Raw genomic sequence first — 23,312 nt, forward strand, 5'->3', positions numbered from 1 at the left:
GTGTAAGGAGCCTGGCCGAAGAAACAGGTGTGCCTCTTCTTGAACCGACTTTGATGGCTCCTGCAACATATCTGCCACCATGGCAGTGGCAGCTTATAGACTGTGATGTTTCTTTTGTTGATGTCACAAAGCACGCACCACTTGCACACATACATACATACTTTTTAGAACTACAACATAAATACACATGCCCTGAGTTCTTTACTGATGCGTCAAAGTCAAACACTTCTGTCTCATACGCAGCGGTAGGTCAATCCTTCTCTGAGGCCGGCGTTCTTCATCCTAATGCAAGAATTTTCACAGGAGAAGCTTACGCAATACTGGCGGTCGTAAAACACATAAAACAGATAAAATTACAAAAGGCGGTAATATACACAGATTCCCTAAGCGTGGTAAAAGCCTTGAAAACTCCTAAAAAACACAAGAACTCCGTGCTGGTGTCACTCTACTCACTTCTGTGCACACTCTACACATCAAAACAGCATGTTGTTGTCTCCTGGGTTCCAGGGCACCGTGAAATACAAGGTAACGTTTTGGCCGACAATCTGGCTGCTTGCGCCAATGTCACTACTGCCAATGCATCAACACCAGTCCCTGCACTTGACTTAAAACCTTTTATAAAACGAAAGCTCAGGGGGTATTGGCAGAGCATGTGGGATAAACACACAGATAATAAACTCCATGCTATTAAGCCGCAACTAGGTTATTGGCCGCCACTATCAAAATCACGACCCACAGAAGTAATACTAACAAGGCTTAGAACAGGACATACACATTCTACACATTCACTTCTCCTGTCTACCGGTGATTCACCATATTGTGAGAGATGTGGACAGCCCCTTACGGTTCTCCACATTCTCGTCCAGTGCAATGAGATAGATGCTCTAAGGAAAAAGCACTTTTTACTGCCCTACCGACAGCAGCTCCCTCTACACCCTGGGATGCTCATCGGTAGGAATCCGCTTTTTAAACTGCAAACACTTTTTACGTTTTTAAAAGATGTGCAAAGCTTTCACCCGATATTTCGAGGTCATTCGTAGCACGACCCCTATAGAGTGGTCGTGGCTGCGGTGACTACATCTTCATCATGGTTTTATTATCATGACATTTTGCCATCCACTATCACTACACATATGTCACGCCACTGTCAAGATTTTACTACTTTCATGTTTTAACCCACGTTAGAGCGAGGAATTTTAAAGCCCCTTTACAGCCACGCACCATATCATTGTTCATATCTGTAGTCAATTGAAATGGCGCTCTTTAGCCATCAATTGGCCCTTGCGTCACTAAAAACTACTCAACATCATCATCACTTTTCGGTGAAAAAACAGTGGCTGTGGACTCCGGGCGTCTTGAGAGGCCGAGTGAACACGGTGATGTCACTGTCATTATGGCGCGTCGTCTGTAACAGCAGCACATCTGAAGTGCCGCCTCGTCGATTATTTCCTGCTGCTAGAGCCGCGAAAACAGTTATGACATCCTCAACAATATTTTAGGTCCTTCCTAAACACGAAGTTTTTTTGAATTTCAAGGTTTCTTCAGTTTTCTTTGAGATGACAACTTCTCAGGCAGGCACAGGGTTGGTGCTATGGAAATAGAAGGCATAGGTTTTAGATGGCAAGAGAAGAGAGGGCGAAAAAATGGCAATGCGACTCGTTCGACTCTCCTCCCCCGGCACGCGCCAGAACCAACGCAACGTGTAGCTGACCGAGAAACCGAGAAAGTCTAGGTACAAGGGATGCGCACGAATTAATGCGGGCATTTAGAAAATTGGGTCTTCCAAACTTAAAAGTAAGTCCAGTTGACCCCGATGGTTGCGCCACTTCAGAAGGCTCTCATGGAGAGTAGGAAGGCATCACAACATTGTAGCTGAGGAGAGTTGACTAGAAACATCGGGATCACTGCACGCGTAATGCTTCAAGTATTGCGCCAATCTTTGTCAAGAGGCCGATGTAGATCGGTGGCGTCGAGCATGCGGGTGGCGTGGTCGTCGAATTCTTAGAGACAGCGGCAGCAGCCAGCAGATGCGATGAAGCACATGGTGTCTGCGTCATCGTAGAACGCGTAGTGACGACGATCACAGCCGGTTCAGACGAGGACAAAGCCGTTGCCGTCTTCGGGGGGACGACGGGCACTCTTGTTGTAGGTCGCAGGCTGACGTCCAAGGCCACGCCGCTGGTACCGACGAGCTCATTTCAGATAAAGCCATCCATGATGGTCATCGCACGACTCCAAGCCACCTGGTGTGTTGCAAGGCTCGACGGCAAGTCACGGTGCTGTCAGATGAGGCCATGGTGACCGCGGCCATGCGCTGGAGCTGCCAAGAAATGAAGCGCAGCTCAGTTGCGGATTGTTTTTCGCTACAATTTATCCATTGGGAATGTTGTGCTGCACTCGGCCCCTGACGTGTGTGACACCGCAGTGCAGGCATGGTTTGTCTCGCGAGCAGCTTGCGGTTCCTTGCCTGATGCGGTGGCAGCAGGAACACTGCCGGGGCTGGGGCGGCGAAGATGTAAGGCACGCGCAAAATTCGTAAGGGTCCTTTTTGCCGGGCAGCGGTAGGCATTGCGAAAAGAATTAAGATGGTGTTGTGTCCCTTGCAGGAAGTCAGGGCCATAGATGTAGATGAGGAAAGTCTGTTTTGCTTCTTCCCCTCACTCGGAAGCAGAATGTTGATGGCGGTGTCATGGCTACCGGTCTCTTTCGATGGGATTTGTTTTCGAGCGCGTGGGCGTCCTTGGTTCCTCCTGCTGCGTGGGCACCAGTGTGGATGCCAACGTAGCCAGGACGGAATCCTGTTGATGTTTCTTCATGTGGCAGCCTTTCGGCGACGCCATTTGTAGCCCTTCATATGGCTGCGTGCAAAAGAGCGTTGGAGCGAATACGACAGAAAAGATAGCCGCGCAAAATGCACAAATCCTTTTTGCTTGCAATCGCATGTGCTTGCAATCGTGTGTGTCCGGTTTGAATGAGGCACCAAATGCGCATTTTATCATTTTTTTCTTCTTTCATAATTCACTCTTTGTCTATATTTTTTTTCAAAGAAGAAAGAGGGTGGAATCGCGTTGCCTAATTTTGTAACGTCATTCTTTTAACGTTGCATCACACGCACGTGGGAGCTTTATGCGTGCACAGATGGGCATATATTTAGCGCGCATGACAGTTTAATTGTGCGATAACTCTACTCTACAGAAAACTGACAGCGCATGGTACCATATTTTTCTATTTTATTGATCTTTTTTATCAAGCTTCTTTTCTTTTTTGTAGAAGAAGAGGGTGTCGGGGAGTTGTTTATCTTTTCCATGCAATTCGTTCAGTGTTTTCTCTCACGCACCTCAAGGTATGCTAATTGTGCGCGTGATGAAACGATGAATGGATGGCATTGAACAGATAAACAACTCCCCTTACGCCCTATCCCTTCCACAAGAAGGAAAAGAAAATATATAAAAAGAGATCGATAAAATAGAAAATTTCATACCACGCGCAATGAATGTCCTGTTGAGTAGAGATATCGCACAATTCAACTGTCATTCGCGCTAAAGAGATGCCCATCTGTGCACGCATGAAGCTTCCACGTGCGCGTGATGCAACGTTAAACGAATGACGTGGCAAGATTAAACAACGCTATCACGCCCTCTTTCTTCTTTATTAAAAATATAGACAAAAAGAGAATGAGAAAATGGATAAAAAGATGATGCAATGCGCATTCGGTTCCTTTTGTAAACTTGAGTCTACAAGCGAGAGGACCATACGCTTGCAAGGAAAAAGGAGGTTTGTATTTTGCGCGACTATTCTTTCTGTCGTATTCGCTCCAACGCCCTTTTGCACGCAGCCTTTTTAAGGACTACATATGGCGTCGTAGAAAGGCCACAGGAAGACGGAATATCAACAGGATTTCGTCCAGGTAACCTCGGCATCCACACCAGTGCCCAAGCAGCAGCAGGAACCAAGAAAGCTTGCGCGCTTGAATAACAAACCCGATAGAAGGTGACCGGCAACCATGACACCGTCATCAACTACCATTCTATGAGCCAGGGGACGAGGCAAAACAGACTTTCCTCCTTTCGTGATTTGGCTGTGACTTCTTGCAAGGGACACACCAGCTTTGTTTCTTTCTCAACGCCTGTGGCCGCACAGCAAAAGGCAAAACACCCCACCCCAGTTTGCGCGTGCCTTACATCCTCGCCAGCCCCAGCCCCTGCAGTGTTCCCAATGCCACCATATTGGGCACGCAAGCGCGACCTGCTCGCGAGACCAACCGTGCCTGCGCTGCGGTGTCATACATGCCAGAGACCGTGTGCAGCACAACATCCACGCTGCCAAAATTGTAGCGGAAAACAATCCGCAACCAAGCTACGCGTCACTTCTCGGCAGCTCCATCCCAAAGCTGTGTTCTTCATGGTCTCATCTGACAGCACCGCGACTTGCCGCCAAGCCCTGTAGCCGTGCGAAAATCATGTTCCGCTCTTTCCGGAATCACCTTGTCGATAACAGCGGCGTGGCCCCGGAAGCCATCCTGCGATCTACATCGAGTGCGCCGTCGTCTCCACGAACACGACGAGGGCTTCGTTCTCGTCTCAACCGGCTGTGGTCGTCGTCACTACGCACTCGACGACGACGAAGACACCACGTGCTTCATCGCATCTTCTGGCTGCTGCCGCCATCTCTAAAAGTTTGACGACCACGCCACCGGCACCCTCGATGCCACCGGCCTGCGCCGGCCTCTCGACTTAGATGAGTGGCGTTTTCTAACAATTTAGTATGTGTTAAGTAGAACTACTGGTATTTTTTTTGTGTTTTATGACAATGTCAACCAGCGAGAGGTCAACGATGAGCCACTGCGCTTATTTGCTTGTTCTTAATATTACAGAAAAATAAAGAAAACTGGTGGTGGGGGGTGGGGGCTGGGCGATTACGATACGGCACGCATCACGAAACGTGCAGCTTTTGCTGTTGTTTCATGCTGTGCATAGTTAGTGTTGCGTAACAATTTACACGTCGACATGTGCCAACCTATACCTTAATTGGGCAGTCTTCGACTCGGGGAAACGATAAGCTGACATGTTTCTATTTATGACCAAACATAATCGGTGAGTTACAGCCTTGTCTTTCGCGAAATATTTAACCACCACTCGTGTAGCCGCCTTTGTTTTCGCTTCATTTTCCTATTACATTTTTAGTACCATGGGTTTCGTGAAACATCAATCTTGTAGCTCTGATCAACATGGCTATCAGTGTAGTTTATGTCACTGCATGAAAGCGGACGAGAAACCGCTCACTTCTCAGCCGGGTACAAATCAATTGGGACAGCGGGATGCATCGTACAACCTGTGCGATATAGAAGCCGAATCACGAAACAAAAAAATTGAGTTGGTCACTTCGTGTTTGAAATCTTTACCAGAGAAAGACAATTTTTGCGTCGTCAGGAACCGGGTCTGACGAGTTGCGCGATGGAGTACACCATAGGTAATATCTTCGTAGAGCGAAACATAATTAGAGCACGTTGTGGCGGTTGTGTTCTGTTTCTTTATGTCTTAATTTAGCTAGTTGCCTTTGGAAACGATGAGGAATATTTCACATAGGCCGTACAACTTGGAGACAGACTATTTGACGAGATGGACAATATATCACTCTTCAGCCAATCAAAGGCTCGAATCCACTGGGTGCCTCATCGGCAGAGTAGTCAAGAACCAAGGTATACGTAAACTAGTAGCGTACCTTCCATACAGATTCATGGATCCATTAGTCGGCGGCTGATTGCAATCTTCGCCATCTACGTGAGAAGGGCTAAACTAACAGCAATCCAAAAATAAAATATGATATCGCCAACAGAAGCAGAAGCGACATAGCGCATTTAGCCTAACTGGTGCGAAATTTAAGTGTTTTTACTTGTCGACTATTTACATGGTGTTAAAGCGTATTTTATTTATGGCTTGCTAATTCACTGAGTGAGAAAAATGGAAGCAATTCAAACACTGTGCTAAGGAAGCAAAACCATATGATTAGCCAAATGACCTACTATAAATACAATATGCACAAAAAAAAGCTTCGCAGAGGCACTTGTGAGTCAAGTGTTCACATAAACAACACTTCGAAAAGCTCACGTTGCCGAACCATCAAACTTCTCTGCAGTGACACAGCAGCTTTGAAAGTATAGCTTTGCCAGCCGTACAGTACCACAATTTGTTGCTTAGCGTGGCGCGTTCACCGTCACCAAAGGCGAAAATGCACCGGCCGTGTGCCAGCAAAAGCAGTCACATGAGCGGCTATCTACACATTCTAAAAGCTAGACAAGTTCTGCAAGCTAGTACATACTATTCGCACGTAAAAATAGGACAACGACTGAGGGTGCGCACGAAATTACCACGGATACAAGAGCAATGCCTCATAGATCTGTCAATGTGCTGAACCAAAGGAGACCACACCGATCTGAACGTAATCTCCGAGAGCAAATCGCCTAGATGCCACACCTTCCCCATTTATGGCGCTCGGTGAAAATTGGAAAAATTTGACACAATCAACAAATTAGCCAGGTATTAGATACACCGTAAACTAAAATTATTTTGATTATATAATTACGACCATCTGAAGAAAAATTTGTGTTGAGCTTTTACTTTTGGTTGTTTGTCTTCTAAACATTTCTCGTTTTAATCGTCGGTGTACGTTGATGCCAGTGGCGAAAGGTTTGCGAATGTTTTGTTCGAAAGTTCTTGACCGATGTAATTTCACCATGCATGCACTATCTTCGCTATCACGGCACCGCTGTTTAACCAAACGCCACGACTCTCCAAAGAAAGAGCATTGTGCTGGCATGTGAACTTCCGCGCCGCTTTTTGAGTACCAGCCCCACCAGGCTCAATTTCATTCATGCCGGTGGGCAATATACCAGTTGCTAACAAGGGTTTATGGACGGTCGAACACAAGATACCCATTAGTTTGTTAAAAGGTTACCGATACCGCCATCGCAAAAACGTCGCAACTGTTCGCTCACGCGCGGCCGCAAGTACAGGTGGTATCGCTGACACAACACAAACAATCCCCACTGAAAAAGGAACCTAACTATTACAGTTCAAAAAAAATATTCTAAGTTTAAAGGGTGCCAGCACTTGCTTTGCCTGCTTGAACGGCTGTTCACATAGTTAAGCTTTTTGTAACAGAAAGAGTGCCGGTAACGTACCACATTAGCCACTCTCGACACGTTCCCGTCGTCACATAATATTGTATTTGATCCTGATCAGATGCAAACCTTTCAGGACGTCTCGCAGACGCAGTATTCAAGACAAAATTCAGCATGCCAGAACGAACACAAAAAACGACTGCAACCGTACAATTCTTTTTCATGGAAACACGGAGCATTGCACGTTCGAGTGGGTTACCAGACATGGGATGGCGCCGCCCGCTAGGCAATGTGGCGGCGACTTAGCTAAAGATGTATCTGCGGACTTGGGCGCGTTGTAAAACGAGAAACCAATGAACCGATTATCTTGGCCAAAGTTAATCCCTTCCATTCTCCTCCTTCTCCCTCGCTTCTGTTTCTGCAAAAAAGAAAGAAAAAAAAAGATGTTTCATTCAACACTCGGTTCTTCCAGGTGGTCTCCCTCCTAATGTACAGACCGAGCCTAACGCTACTTGGGTTCGCCACCCGGATGAGAGCCGGCGCTTTCAGCTTGGTATGGCTAAAGGTAGGAGCAATCATATCCCAACAACAGTTTTACCCGACTATCTGATTATTAGATCCATTTTCCTAGGTTAAGACTGATGGTTTATGCAGTGCGTTAAATACTCTTGGCAAAAAATGGCGTAGGTTCGTGACTATCGTCTGTTGTGCTCTGCCAGAAAACGTACACTGTTTCTTCGCTGGGGCGCAGAAGCACCAATGCGGCAACGTCTACAAAAGTGCGCTTACGGGCTGCCCCCACCGGCCGTGCGCGTAAGACGCTTTCCGTAACCCACAAAAATTTACTTTCGTAGGCTTTCATAACTGAGGGCACACGATTGACAGTTACAAAGCAGGGCATACCTGTAGGCCCAACAATTGTATTGTAACCCGCTACGGTGGTCAAGTGGCACTGGCCTGCTGAAGCAAACGGCGCGTGGTCGAATCGCGACCACATATTAGATAGAGGCCAAAATGGTTCAGCCCATTGTTCCTAATTTTGAACTAGGCGCACGTTAATTACCCCCAAAAAGTCAAAATTTCCGAAGCCCTTCTCTACGGCATCAAATATATTCATATGGTTGTCAGACCCAAAATTTAATAATCCTAATGCCATTCTACTAACTGTCAGGTAAGTTTCTCGAGCATTGACATAGCGGATTGAACTTTGAATACGGCCAAATTCATGCACAAGTGCGCATGCACAGAATTTCGATTCATTTCTCTCGCAAAAGTTTCGATTCATTTCTCTCGCATTTCTCTCGCTTTCATTTCTCTACGCAAAAGTTCACATGATGAAACGATTAATCAATGATGCGGGAAGGGTAAATTACGCTACTTTCTCTTCTCCACTTTTTCACTAAAACAAAGAAAATGAATATATAGAGTGAGGGTAAAAAGAAAGGAAAAGATGTTAGCGTGCGCACTCGGTGCCACATTTGAAGCCGTGTGCGCCCGCATAAAGATTTTGGTTTGCTATACGCATGTGCACGAGACAAAATGTAGAACCAATGATGTCGCAAGAGTAAACGATGGCCATCTTTTTCTTCTTTTATTTCATCTCCCCAGGCAAAAGACGTAAAGAGCAAAAAGATTATGTCATCAGCAATTTCGAGGTAGTATCTCCCTTTTAGTAATGACTGAGTGCTTTATTAGGGAGATCGGACAAGAATCAGAGCATTCTGCATACTATTGGCGATAGTATACGAGCAGCCGTTCTACACAACTAATATACTCGTCAGTGCAACTAATTATCCATCTCGCCGAATCATAATCGAAAGCTTTTGCAGCGCGTTAAAATTTGTTTGCTGCAAACTAGGTTGGTGCGTCACTATCGTTCATTCTTCTCCGACAGAAAACATACTGCGTTTCTTTGTTTGGGCGCAAAAGCACGAATGATCATAACATTTACGTATGAATGTCGCTATGCTAACGGGCTGGCTCCCACTTTCGACCGCGTAAGTAACTTTCTTTAACGGATCAAACATCTGTTGCGTGATATTTTATAACAAAGTGGCAAACTTGTGAACAATGTATATGACCGCCACAATGGTCTAGCGTTCAAGGCACTCGGCTGCTGTACCACAAGTGGCGAGGTTTATTTCAAGCGAGATTATAGAGGGAGATGAAAATGCTTCAGGCCCGTTTGCTTAGATAAGGGGCACATTATTAACCCCAAATATTTGAAATTTCCGAAGTTCTCCTTAACGGCATCTCTCATTATATTATGGACGTTAAACTTCAACAATCACTATTCTGAATGCTATTCTACTATCCGGAAGTAAACTCTGTTTAGCAGAGATATCACAATAACGAACTCTCATGTGTGACACATTTGCATTGGCTGGACGCCAGACCTTAATCACCGGTTGCGTGACGTGGTGCCGAGCGGAGGTGTTGTCTACCGGAAGCCCAAGGATGTCACGGACATTAGGCCGAGGCAGAGAGAGGCATTCAGAAAACCTAACAGACGATTTTCAACATCATGGAAGATAGAAACGGATACTTCTGAACGATTTGTCGACGAGTTTCTGCTCGCTCACTCACTCGTAAAATATCCGTTGTTATCTACAGTGCGAGTGCCCTTAAAATACAAAAGCCTAATCCCACCCTGAATGTCAGCATTTTTTACGCCCAAATGAGAGAGTCGCAATTGGTGCCCACTTCACCCGCTTCTCTTTATTACAGAGCCGTTTTGCAAGATGAGAGGGTGTTGAACCTCGTTGCCTTGCACGAACCAGGCGGGCGAACCTATATCGACAAGTGGTTGGTCAGCCTAATGCAGGCGACTAATTGGAAATAAGTGTGTCACAAACACACTTGGCACAATGCATTTGCTGTCTCTCACCATTTCTGCCACTCACACAATAAACGTGCTGCAAGTTCAGCCGACAAGATCAACCCACCACATCTGCCAACGAGAAAGGCGACAAGGTTTCGTAGAAATCCAGGCCGGTCTAGGAGTATTCTTCTTGCTTTGTAACAATGACCATAATCTCTAGTTCAGATACTGGATAACGAACTGCACACAGGCGGCGTGCTCCTGTCTACTGACTAAAATCCTGTCTATAGGGAGCCCAGCAGAAAAAAAAATAGCCGTGACATCCGCCCGGCACGAGAGTCACTCATACTGACGGTAAGAGCAGGCGCATGAAAGTAAAAAAGGTGAAGAGCCGCCGTCTCCGTCGCGCCAGCCTAGCGTCAGCAGCCGGCATCAACTTACGGAGAACGTTCAGCCACAAGCGTGAGCGCGCAATAAAAAAGCGAATCGCCCAGCCTCTTTCTCTTCACCCCAGCTGGGCGCACAGCGTTGGTGGGACGTTCATCGTCGCCTGCATGCCGTGGCATTTGTGCGTCGCCCTTTCATCCCGCTCTTTTGTGATGGTCCTTTCTGTAAAAGATGGTCTGAGACGGAAACACTTTCCAGTGCTATATGGCACACTTTATTAAAAATATTATGCATCTTTCTGCATTTGGGCACACACTGCGATCTGCAGTACCATTGTTACTCTTTTGACTTCAATAAAAGAGTACAAACAACTTTCTGTTCATCACTTGTCGAGGTATGACACTGCGTCATGCACTAAATAAAAGAGTAATAGTGAATGTGTGACAGCTTTCTGAAACACTGGCCTATGTGTGTTCATGCTCATGTTCTACCAAACAAGTTGAACTGATGAACTGATGAACTGAGGAAAGCACGGTAAAAAAGAAACAAACTGAAGGCCGCGAGACAGAAAAAGATCAAAATTCAAAATTCATAGGTCGATCTTTGATTGGTGGTTGCGTAATTTGATGATGAACATCAAGTACAGAAGTCAGGTGCAGAAGTCAGCCGGAGATCCCCGCTGCGGTGGTCTAGTGGCTAAGGTACTCGGATGCTTACCCGGTCAGGGGTTCGAATCCCGGCTGCGGCGGATGCATTTCCGATGAAGGCGAAAATGTTGTAGGCCCGTGTGTTCAGATTTGGGTGCACGTTAAAAAAACCCAGGTGGTCGAAATTTCCGGAGCCCTTCCCTACCGCGTCTCTAATAATCATATGGTGGTTTTTGGACGTTTAAACCCCACACATCAATCAATCAATCAATCGAAGTCATCAGGAGAGCATATGTCACCGACATTTGGTCACTCTTTAGATTATTAAGTATAGTTCTCATATACCAGCATGAATTTGTAACAGTGAACCATGACCAAGACAGCCAGTGTACTGCTGTGGAGGTAATGTACCAGCTATAAAAATCGCCATTTTCTAAAGAGCAATTGTTAGCAGTAAGAATAAACATTTTGAAATTCGTTCTGCATCATTTCTTGACCCCAACTGCATGCCGACGTTCGCGAAAGAGATGTTCAGAGGTATTATTCATTTGGAGGGAGACTGACCTGTCCATCGCTACTTTGTGTACGTCATACTTGACCTTGGCGCGCGTTTCGGCATTCACTTGAACAACGATCTAATGCTGATTAAAGGTAAGAGTAGGCACTCCTCAAGAGTTGGCTCACCACGCCCTCATGCGCAGTGTGCTGTCACTGTATACAAACAACTATATTGTACGCACAGCGACTGCTTAGGCCATATAAGAAGGGAGCGATATAGCTTCTATAATTCGGCCATGATCTACCATACATTCGTTAATATTGGTCCCTTCACAGCTAATCAGGACATCGTGCATTTACTGAAATACCTGCTTCCAAACCATCTAACATTGCTCTCCCGATTCATCTTGTTGCCATCACTTAAATGAGTACTGAGACGAACCTTAGATATTTAGTAATTGTTGTCCTATACAAGAGAAATGGTTTCAAGAAGAGAGTTCTGTGTTGCCTCGGAAAGCGTCGCATTTATTTTTAATACCTCGACCTTTAAAAGACGCTTTCGGCTTCGATATCAAGTGGGTGGCTTCTCGGTGACATGACAAGGCAGTGTTACGATGCGGAAACTCGGCAATTCGCTATGTACTTGTGGCAGATAAGAGATCTGCTCACGGTGCATATAAACGATGAGCGCATTGTCTTTATTGGCCATGACAGTGATTTCTGTAATTTAGGCTTCATGGAAGACTCCGCTTGAAACTTGGAGGAACCTTGTTGACTTGTCACAATAAAGTCCACTTGATTGCTTGCCACTACTCCACAACAAAACCTTTAAAATCAAAGTAACTACCTTATGCATGCTGGCTGACTATTGTGTCGTAAGTAGTAATGCTACTTCCATAGCGTAGTAACTAACAATGTCACTTTTGCAATGTCTCTAAATTATCTCGGTACACCTTTAAAATACACTAAAGCTGAAAACTTTTTTCGCGTATTAGTCAAGTACAATTTCTCAATCCAGGAAATACTACTTATATCGGGACTCGACGCTTGGTAAGTGAGAAAACACGCGAAGGGAAAAGTTGGGTGAAGATGCCACCTTGATTTCGCGCAAAACCACACGACATCATAAAATTTAAGGGCCTTTACTGGGTCTTACGTATCTATTAATTCAATAAAGCCAAGTATGATATCATCTGTCGGTGTGATGGACCTAAGATACGAAGTTTCAGAAATATTCATCGGGCCAATGTTGCGAAAATACAATACATTTTCAAATTTTGAATATCTTAACATTTAAAATTAACTTCAACCTTAATTTTCTCTGCTGATAGTAAACCTATGGCATGAGAGATCTCGGTTGTCAGCGTGTCAGTCTAAACTGAGACATTGGTTCTCTTTAATGTACCGTGAATGAAATATTGCCAACTACTGGTGCAACACGAGGCACTGCAAATACTGCTTTGAAGCAATATCTTTGATTGTAAATGTTTTCAAAAGTAGATTTTAAGTCAAGCATCAGAGGTTCTATGAAAATGTTCACTGACAGTTTAGCCCTATCACTTCATTGAACTTGGCCTCGTCGCTGACATTGTGTTCTAGTGAATTAACAGTGGCCATGTGTGTGTGAGAATTTATTAGAAGGCATAGAGGTGGGCCTGAGATAGTTCGCTCTAGCCTGCCACTCTACACAGAGCATAATGGAAGGGGGAAAGAAACAAGGATGAAGGCTGATAATGGGGACAAAAAGAAGTGGTGCGTATATACAGTAGCCACTTAGCATAGTACCCTACAGTCTAGTACTTAGTCCAGTGCTTTTTATAAAATCTAAAACAGCCTTTGTAACAGTTTTTGACACTCTTTGGTCGTTCATTGCTGACAGTATGTGGCTTTCACTCAATGGCGTTCGTCCTATGCTTGCCAACGTTGCAGTTAGCATTTTTCTTGCAGCCACATATAATGCACGGTCACAAAATATGTGAGCTAAAGTTTCGTGCACTTGGCAGTGCTCACAATTTGGACTGTCCGCACGGCCGATTAGGTGGGTGTAGTCGCGAGTGAAGGCGACGCCCAGGCGAATCCGGTGCAGTATATTAGCATGTCTTCGGCTGATTTTATCTGGAAGACGAAAAGTCATACCGGGGTCTGTTTCCCACAGACGCTCCTTCCGGTGATCTGGTAGGACCAGTAAGTGGCAGCGTATTCGCGCATGAGCGATCTCAACAATGTGTTGACGTCGCTTCGTGAATACGATACTTTGACGTACATAGGAGCGTTGTATACTGCCGCTCTTATTTCGCTATCGGCTGTTTCGTTTCCAACCAGGCCGCAGTGTCCCGGAATCCATTGGAGTGTCATCAAGTGACCGCTCCTGTGTGTTAGGTCAAATGCTTGGACGATTCCTAACGCTAACTCGTAAAATTGGCCTCTTCTTGAGCAAGAATGGATCGCTAGAAGCGCTGATGTTGCATCGGACACAACAGTCCATTTACGCAGTGCTTGGTCGTTCACAAAATTTATGGCTTCTTGTATAGCAACAACTTCTGCAGCTGTCGAAGATGACCTGTGATCTAATTTGTACTTTCGGGAAATACCGAGTTGAAGGATCATGATGGCTGCAGCTGAGGTGGATGAAGTTACAGATCCATCAGTGTAAGTGTGCACAGAGTTGCTGTATCGGTCATCCAAATGTGCCAAGGTGAGTTGCTTGAGAGCAATATAAGAAACACGCGGCTTATACTAAATTCCTCGTATGTGAAGGCACACCAGCAGTTTAGTCAATGTCCGTGGAGGCACTGCAGAGATTGCGGCAGGTGCAAAGCCTGAAGGTATCATGTGTCTATGCGTATCGAGGGATCGCGAAAAGGTTCAGCCTGGTCGGTCCGCTTGTAGCGAAGACAACGGGTGCTGTGCTTGTCGGGTCAGCAGACGAAGGTGCACTCGAAGAGACTCACAGGACGTGTAAACCTGTATAAGGTAGGTGCGTGACTCCTCCGAAATGGCAGAGGTTGACGTGCACCGTGACAGGCCAAGGTATATTCTCCGTACTCGTGCCTGAAGGCTCTCTAAAGTACGAAGGCACGTTGACTGCATGCCGGAAAGTAAATGTGCGCTGTACCGTATATAGCCCACAAATAATGCGTTGTATATCTGCAGAAGACTTTTCTCTGCAGGGCCCCATCTCAGTCCTGCTATAACATGAAGAACATACAGAAAACTGATTAGTTTGTTCCGCAACACAGTCACATGCTTTGAACAGGACAGGTTGTGATCAATGATGACCCCTGAATAGCGGGGATGCTTGACCGCAGGAATCACTGCTCCGTTAGCGAAGATTGGGTTCCGCGACATTGATTTCTTCGTAAATGTCAATGCAGCACATTTTGCTATTCAAAGTTGCAGGCCCTGACGACGCAAATACTTAGATGTTACTGATGTGCCTTGCTGTAGCCTTGCTCACAGTTGTGGTCGCGTTGCTCCAGATGCCCATATGCGTATGTCGTCCGCATACGCACTGATTCTGAAAACGTCGGGAAGCTCAGCTTCAAGGCCAATGAGTGCTATTTTAAAAAGCATGGGGCTCAGGACGGCGCCTTGTGGAACTCCGTGGCTTACGAGGTGCCTGGTCGTGTCGCCGTCAAAGGTCGACATAAAAATTTTCCGTCTTCTGAGACAGCTCACTATCCATGCGTGTAGTCGGCCACCTACGCCGATGTCTTCAAGTGCGTCAAGAATGGCTTCATAATGAACGCTATCGTACGCGGTTTTTATATCTAAGAAAATGGGCCCTACCAATCTCCGACGTTGTCTTTCCTTTTCAACAGAAGAAACTAGGTCTACAACGCCGTCTATAGATGATCCACCCCTACAGCAGCCATTTACAAAATCTGGTAAGCCGACATTATTCTCGAGCAGCCATTTCAATCTTGCCAGCATCATGTGGTCCATCACCTTACCGATGCAACTGGCTAGGGCAATGGGTCTATACGAAGACAACTCGTGTGAAAACTTGCCTGGTTTCAGTAAGGCCACTATGCGGCTGCACTTCCAACTCTCGGGGACATTCGCCGTTTCCCACGTAGAGTTGTAGAACGACAAGAGAACCTGCCTTGCTTCCTGGCTGAGGTGATATAGAGGCGAACAAGTAATTCTGTCAGGCCCTCGTGCGGACGAGCGTCGGGACGCAGAAATCGAAGCCTCGAGTTCGTGCATTGTGAATGGTAAGTCAAGGCAATTGTCGCTGGACGGCGGTGAGGCTAAACACGAAGGTGATATCAGTGAGGAGGACATACCTACGAGTAAGTAGCAATAATCTTCTGCAACCTCTTCTTCAGGTCGACCTTGCCTTAAAGGCAAAGCTCCGAAAGGGAACAACTGTTGCGTAGGCGTCTGAAGGCTTTGGACAATTTGCCATATTCGACACAGGGGTTTTTGGGATCAAGAGAGCCACAAAATACCTTCCACCGTTGCCTGTCAAGCTTATCAAGGTGTCGCAATACATGTCGCTTTGCTTGGCATGCTGTAGATAGGTCAGGTGCTGATTTCGTCCTCCTGCATTTCCTCTCTGCAATGCGACGGATTGCACGAAGGTATTCATAATGAGCGTCAAAAGAGCCGCTTTCATGTGTTTCAACGTCTACGAACCAACAGGTGGTAGGCAAAAGACTTCTGCTCACAAAACATACGTCCAGACAGCAGCTGTACGATGCGCCAAGGAGGTAAGTAGGTGAGCCATCGTTGATGAACATCAGGCACTGATTGAGCGCAAAATGAGCAATGTCCCTACCGCGGCTGTTCATTGAGGCAGAACCCCATATAGGAGGATGTGCATTAAAATCCCCAACTAATACATGTGGTCCAGGGCAAGCTTGGAGCACAGAAAAGAGATGGTAACAGTCCACGTGGCTTCTAGAACGAATGTATCAACCAATGATTCATAATGAACGTCGCCTGTGCTTTACAGATAGGCAAATATAGTCTTTAGAAGAAAGGAGCCACGGCATGCCTGACGTACGTTAAATCTCGACGTACACATATAAATACTTTGCTCGCATTTCGATCATCGCGTGACCACAAAGTGGCGTATCCGTAAATGCGAAACGACGACATCATATTCGGCTCGCGTATGACAACCAACGAAAATTTGTATTGTCGTTGTCGAAAGTCAGACACTCGGCTTCGCAAACCTCGTGCGTTCCACTGCATTATAGCAGAGGTGTGCACACGTTCATCGAAGAAATTCACCATATTGTTTATGGAAGGGCCAGCAGTAGCAGTTCCAGCACGTTGAGGATCTGCACTGCTGTTTTTGCACCTGGCGTGTGTAGCGCGCTGAGAACTGCACGAAAAGATTTCAGTAGATGCTTCAGCATAGTTTGGTTGTTCTCAGTGTCTCGCCTAATATTTTCCGCCCTCTTAGAAGTTGCAGCCCATGATGTGGTCTTTTTTATTGCTCCGGTCAGTAGCGAAGGCCGCTAAGATCTGAAGCATCGGAATGCAATGCGGGCGTTGATCTACTTTCTCCATCCCTGGGACGTGGTGCATACAACATTGGTGTAGCGGCCTGATAATGCGCACGCGTATGTTCATCTGTGACTTAAGGGGATGAATCACTCCTAAGTGCACTATGCTTTCGCTGTTGCCTACGTTTTGGACGACGTCTGTGTCGGTGCATGGATGTGACAGCCTCTCTGTGTGTCGAGTTGTCTCTGACCATCTTCCGCAGGACGCGAATTTCTTTTTTGATCTTCGGGAACTCCTTCGACGTTGCTACCATAGCAGTTTGGACATTTCAGTGGAGCAGCAGTATCGCAGTTTTCCACTTTATGAGATCCGCCGTACCGCTGGCAAACTGTCTCACTTTTGCACACTGCGCTGACGTAATCCAACTTGCATTACTTGTGACACTGCAAAAGCCGTGACACGTAAGGGCGGACGGGATGTCTCACGTATCCAACCTCAAGCTAGGAGGCAGAGTCTCAGAATCAGATACTAGTTTCACACAGCGAGACTGCCCTATGCGGCGTATGGTCACGATTCTGATGGTCGACGTCACAAGATTTTGTAGGTCAGCGTCTGTGACATCAGCGTCGACGTCATTTATCACGCCAGTCGTTGTTTCTTTCCCATGAGTGAGGAATGCGCGAACTGAAATACTTACGAGCTGCGTGACGGCCTTCAGTCTGCAAGAATGATTTTGTTTGTCACATCAACTGACAATATGTTTTTCTGCTATTTATGCGAATTTCATTCACTTGAGTAAATGCAACTCGCTCGAAATAAATAGTCAATGACTGCCTGTTGAGTGAGTTCAGGTTGTCTTATGTAGAAATGGGTACATACGAGATGGTGAAACATCGCTTGCCTTTGTCTAGCGCCGGTTGTGGCTCCGCTGTTGATGACGTCCTGCAAAGCTTCCTTTTCAACTGGCGGGTATTGAATGTCCTGAAGTAGGGTTCCGATTCCATCTCTTCCACTGATGAGCTCTCGGTTGAATCATCTCAAAGAGCAGATGCGCCAATACGGTCACCCACCTTCGGTCCATCAATAGGCAAACGGCTGGGGCCCTTGGTCTCGTTGGATGGATGGTCCCCCATCTCGGGGGGGGGGGGTGACCTCCTCCGTTTCGCTTGTTCAGAGAAAGTCAGGAATTCTGACAGTTAAAAAAAACCAAAAGTTGTTCCCACACAGTGGCCATGAGTTCTTTTTGGAGCATGGCGTAACGTTAGTATGACCCCATTCTTGTGCCCAATCCAAGGGCTATCATGATATTCCGGCTGCAGGATGATCCGATATTTGCAACGAATTCATCTTAGATGTGGAAGACCTGTACTACTGTGAAATGGGGCTACATTGTGACAAACTCTGCATGTTTTCCTTCTCTTGCTAGAGAATTGTCTATATAAAAGCAAATGAATAATGGCACAACGTTTATAAAACCTCGCCTCGCACGACGGAGTGTTCTACTTTTCCGCATTTTATCACAAATGGCTCCATTTAGGGTAAAATTTGTCACACTGTTGACCGATCGCGCGGGGCAACTTTGTGAGAACATTGTTTTTGGCTGAATATGTATGGTAACAAAATGCTAGCACAAAGCTACACCAAAAAAAGTTCATTTGAGCTATCTACAGCAGGTATCTGCTTTAGCAACCTCACAATTGTGCGAAAATTTATTCATACATTTACCTCCTTCATCAAAATGATAGTACCTCAAATATACCCCGCTTGCCTACTGGCCTACAGGATTCAGATGAGTACAAAATGATTTCTTTTGACTGCAAAATTGCGTCTTCACAGTCCGGCCATCTTCAGTTATTTTGGGTCCTCCCCATAGTGCTGATGATGTGCCTATCAGGTTTGACTGGTGTCGCTCATCCCAGGTAAAGTGAACGTTCAAAGTTTACTTTATTGAAGTTATCTTTCTCTAAGGTTTTTTTTTCTCCGGAATCTGCACCATCAAATCCAAAACCTTGCTAGTATAGGGAACCAGCGCTGGAGTTTCCACGGCCACCCTGGTGGTGAGAGCACCCACTTCTCAGCTGCTCCCGCAGACGAGAGTGTCGGCTAGTAGAGGTGGTGCATGGGCGCATCGCCGTAACAAAGCCAAAAGGCACTGGCGGTACTGCTGTATATTCAAGTGCAACAATATGAAAAAAGTAGGACTGTCACAAATGAGCACTCAAAAAAGGGCGCGCCGCCGAATTCTGGCGAACAAGCGCCAGAGAGGCACCTCAAGGTCAATGATAAAGAAGAAAACAAGCATGCAAAGACTTCCCGGGCGCGCCGTCTTCTCCACCCCTTTGGAAGCGTAGTTTCGCCAACCAACTTCCTCACATCGGTCACCGAGCATCCCTAGATCTGGAAGGAAGGGGACGTGGTGATGTAGAGTGGAATCACGCGTCACGGATGACCCTCAGAACATCTCGCTCTTTCCCCATCCTTGGATGTGCATCGCACGGACCAAAAGATGAGAATTTTCTGGAATCTAGCACGAAAGGTATTTAAGTGAGCAGCGAAGAAGGAAAACAGGAAAAGAAGAAAGTTTGCGCCAGGGTGCGTAGCGTATTCCGCCTTGGCGACGAAGGCTTCTGTCCCCAGTGAAAAAGCATGTGATGAAAAGAGTTTCCATCTCAGGGGTGAATACTTGTGCTACAAGCAGAAGAGTGTGTCTACCGCCAGCGAGTGAAGACGCGTTGCAGCAGCTGCGCGTGGGAAGCCGACGTGTTATTGGTGAAGAAGTTGGTGCTTTGAGAGCGGCCAATTGAAAACGCGAGGTTTCCTAGCAGAAACTTCCGGGGCAGCGGAACGACAACAGCGCTGGACTTTGAGTGAGGGATTCTTGGAAGAGTATCATTCAGACTTTGTTCCAAGGACTTTGGACAGAACAAGTTTTCGAACTCTTTTGTCTTTAAGTGTCTTGGTTGTCCGATGAATGTGATTGCATTGTAGCACGTATTGTTGTTTGTGTCCGTTGTTTCGAGTGTAGCTGATTTTACTGTGTTGTACGTTGTCTGATTGGTGACAAATGGTATTCAACTATTGTCGAGTGTGCACATTTGTGTATTGTTTTATCTGTCATAATTGAGAGTATATTTAGTTTTGTTTATCAACTCCCGGCTCTGACTCGTTCTTTGGACCTCAGCCGGCGTACGTTGGCGCGCCAAATAGGACCACTTCTAAATTGTCCGTGCTTTCGTGGAGCAGTTTGGGGGGCCGATACTTCGCCCCTCAGAATTAGCCCGTCGATTGCCTCCCTAATTAACAGGACTCGTTATAAGGACGTATAGATGAAAGGGAGGACGTAAAAATTGGAGGCAGCATTGCATCCAAGCGGCCAGCCGAGCGGAATTCTGCTCCCGCTCTCCTTTCTAGTGCTGTCAGGCTCGTTTCCATACAGGATGGCACGTGTCTGCTATGTTTATTTGATAGTGAAGACAGCCACCAGTGGAAACCAGAGCATAACAATCAAGTTTAGGCCCTGTTTTTCCAGAAATGAAACGAGCATATTATGCAATATACGGCATTGCAAACTTTTTTTAACAGGCCCACTGAGCAATTAGTGGTGAACTTCAAGAATAAAAAAGTTTCCATGCGTCCATTCATTTGACCATCACCACCAAACTCTATCTGATGCCACCGCGTGTAGTGAAAGAAACGATATGAAGGTAGTTTTTTTCTTTTTTTGAAGAGAGTTGCGTGTAAAGGAAAGCTGTCTTGCGCACCACACTTGTGCGGAGCCACGTTCATACGCCTCTGAGCTGTTATAAAAGATACTCTTGCGGTGAACACTCGATGCCTAAGTGCCTCTTTTTATCTTAATTTGTGCAAACGACATGGTTCTTGTTACGAACTAAGCAGCGCCCTACTGGAAGCTTAGCTCTATGGAGCCAGCCGATGCGGTAAGTGTTTTTCTCACTGGCTGCCGTGGCTAAGTAACATCAAAATTTGTGCGTTTCTAGAGAAGTCTTCGATGTTTCCTTGTTGTTTAGTTCAACTAAACCACAGTTTCAGTTTTCCTATTGCCAGTGTCGGCGTAAAATGAGCATGTCTGTTCAACATTGATAATTGTTAGGTTTTTATGTGCGGACCAGATATCATCATGAGGTACGCCATATTGTGCATATCAAGATTGTGACCCTTAGGGTTTCTTCAATGCGCACAGATCTCTTGGTTAAAAGGTATTTTTTTTTATTTCGTCCCCATCCAATGCAGCCTTAGCACGGGTGGTGTCGCGCTCCAAGCATAGGAGCGTGACACCACCCGTGCTATGCTGACACAGTGGTTCGCTTGATCAACGTCCACGTACATACATACCTACACAGGGCGTACATATGCCGCCAGAAAAAAAGGAGAGGGGGATCCAGAGCAGCTACTTTCTGTTGTTTTTTTTACTAGAGTAGTGCGCAGTGTGGTATCGTCGCCGCACAATCATATAAGCCGGTGGTACCATAGCACCAAATCCCAACCAGAAAATGATTACAAGGGAGTATCCATCACTGCACAACACTGTCTCTTCGATGCTACATGCATAGATGCAGTCCGCTTCGCAGAGCTTCTCTCCGTTTTCAAGTGCCATTTATATGAATGTAGCCTTCGGACAAAATAGGATAGGCTTCAGCGCAATTTAGACGAAGACAAATGGCGACACACAGAACACAGACGAGCGCTGACTTACAACTGAGTTTGTTTGCAGTTAAACAAGCCTTTTTATGTGCCAAAACCTGCCTGTATTACCTATACAAAAAAGATATAGGAAAAAACTTTTATAAACGGTACCCAAGATTTATAAGCAAAATTAAAATGCAAATGCTTACAGTGAAATCAAATGTCAAAATAATGCACACCTATATCACACAAGGTAAACTGAACGTCAAAATCCAGTCGACACAAGATTGATACTACAAGAACGGCACCTTCAAAATAAAAGCTGTCGAAGAGCAGGGCAGGAAATGTGTAACTTTTGTGCTGATAAGTAAAGTGAGTGTATATAAAAAGAGAAAAAGACGGAAAGCACGTGGGGATGAAACAACAATACATAACAACCTAGAGAACAGAAGTGCGAGTCACTTACTAAAAAGAACCCTTTCTTGCGCTCCCGGCTAACCCGCGCTATACAAACCAAAAGCATGCAGAAGCAATAAAAGACGCACAAAAACGAAATAAAGTAAAATAAACACCCGTACTGGGGTGTTCAAACATGCTCCGTGAATACAAACTAATTTGTGTCAAGCAAAACAAGCGCCAGGTTGAATAAAAGACCAAAACACGGAATACCTTGCAAGAGCGAGACGACACTTCGAATAAATCCATCTAAAAAGTCAACCTCAGCGTCCGTTAGGGTGACAGAAGGCATGCTTACACACAGATCACCAGCATTTTCAATGAAATACGCCTCAACAATTTTGCTTTCAGTCCTATCCCTCACTCTATTTAAAAATTTTGGGCCGTTGAAATTCGGTGTGCAGCCACAACACTTACAGTGCTTGGCTAGGTGGCTAACACCTTTAAGCGTACATTCATGATGTGCTTCTTTGCACGTTCTATAACACCTCTACCTGTCTGCCCTATGCAACAGCAATCACAGCTTAGGGATTGTCATACACCACATTCGACACACACCCAGTGAATCTGTTTTTGTGCCGAGTCGAGCATTGGGGCAACGCTTGCCAATTATTCAGGCTACCCAATTTCGACAATTTACACGGGGCTGAGAAGACAACTTGAACATCGTGCTTTGACGCTACCTTCTTAATGTTGTGCGAAACTTTGTGCATATACGAAATCACTTGTACGTTCCTCTTTTGATTTTCTCATTCGTTTTTTTCTTTCAGGTGGCTTAGACTGCTTAAACGACTCGGAAACCTCACAGACCAGAAACGATGGGTACCCTGCACTGCTCAAATATGTAACCTGATCTTTGAAACCTTCATTCATGCAACGTTCACAGGAATTTTTTTAGGGCGGATTAGAGAAAATTCATTACTATTCCTCTTTTGACGAGTTTTGAACGAGCGCTTTCAAAGGGAAGTGGGCCTTTCTTTGACATGAGACTGAAGTTCCAGCAGATTTCCCCTTAACCGAACTGCAGCCTCAAGTAAAGAAATTGTAGCCTGTTCTGTTCTGGCAGTTCCCACGTGAAATGAGGACCTGTGCCATATTTTGTGAAAACATCAACTATGCTCTTCGTAGTACCTTCGATTCCTTCGCTGCATACACCTTTTACAATTAAGGAAGTCGTCACAAGGTACCCATCATTTCTAGTCTCTGAGGTTTCAGAGTCATCACTTCAAAAGTCTAAGCGGTGTGAAAGAGAAAACGAATGAGATAATAAAAGAGGAAG

General features: G+C 45.7%; 1 long non-coding RNA gene across 1 annotated transcript; it reads left to right on the forward strand.

Annotated features, from left to right (window-relative positions):
* The first annotated feature begins 3,727 nt into the window (after positions 1–3,727).
* Positions 3,728–6,257, forward strand: LOC142776063 (uncharacterized). Its single transcript, XR_012887275.1, has 2 exons — positions 3,728–3,774; positions 3,836–6,257. It is a non-coding gene; the product is annotated as an uncharacterized LOC142776063 (long non-coding RNA).
* Positions 6,258–23,312: the final 17,055 nt, after the last annotated feature.

Source organism: Rhipicephalus microplus, chromosome X (assembly GCF_043290135.1).
Source record: "Rhipicephalus microplus isolate Deutch F79 chromosome X, USDA_Rmic, whole genome shotgun sequence".
In the NCBI taxonomy this organism is placed as follows: domain Eukaryota; kingdom Metazoa; phylum Arthropoda; class Arachnida; order Ixodida; family Ixodidae; genus Rhipicephalus; species Rhipicephalus microplus.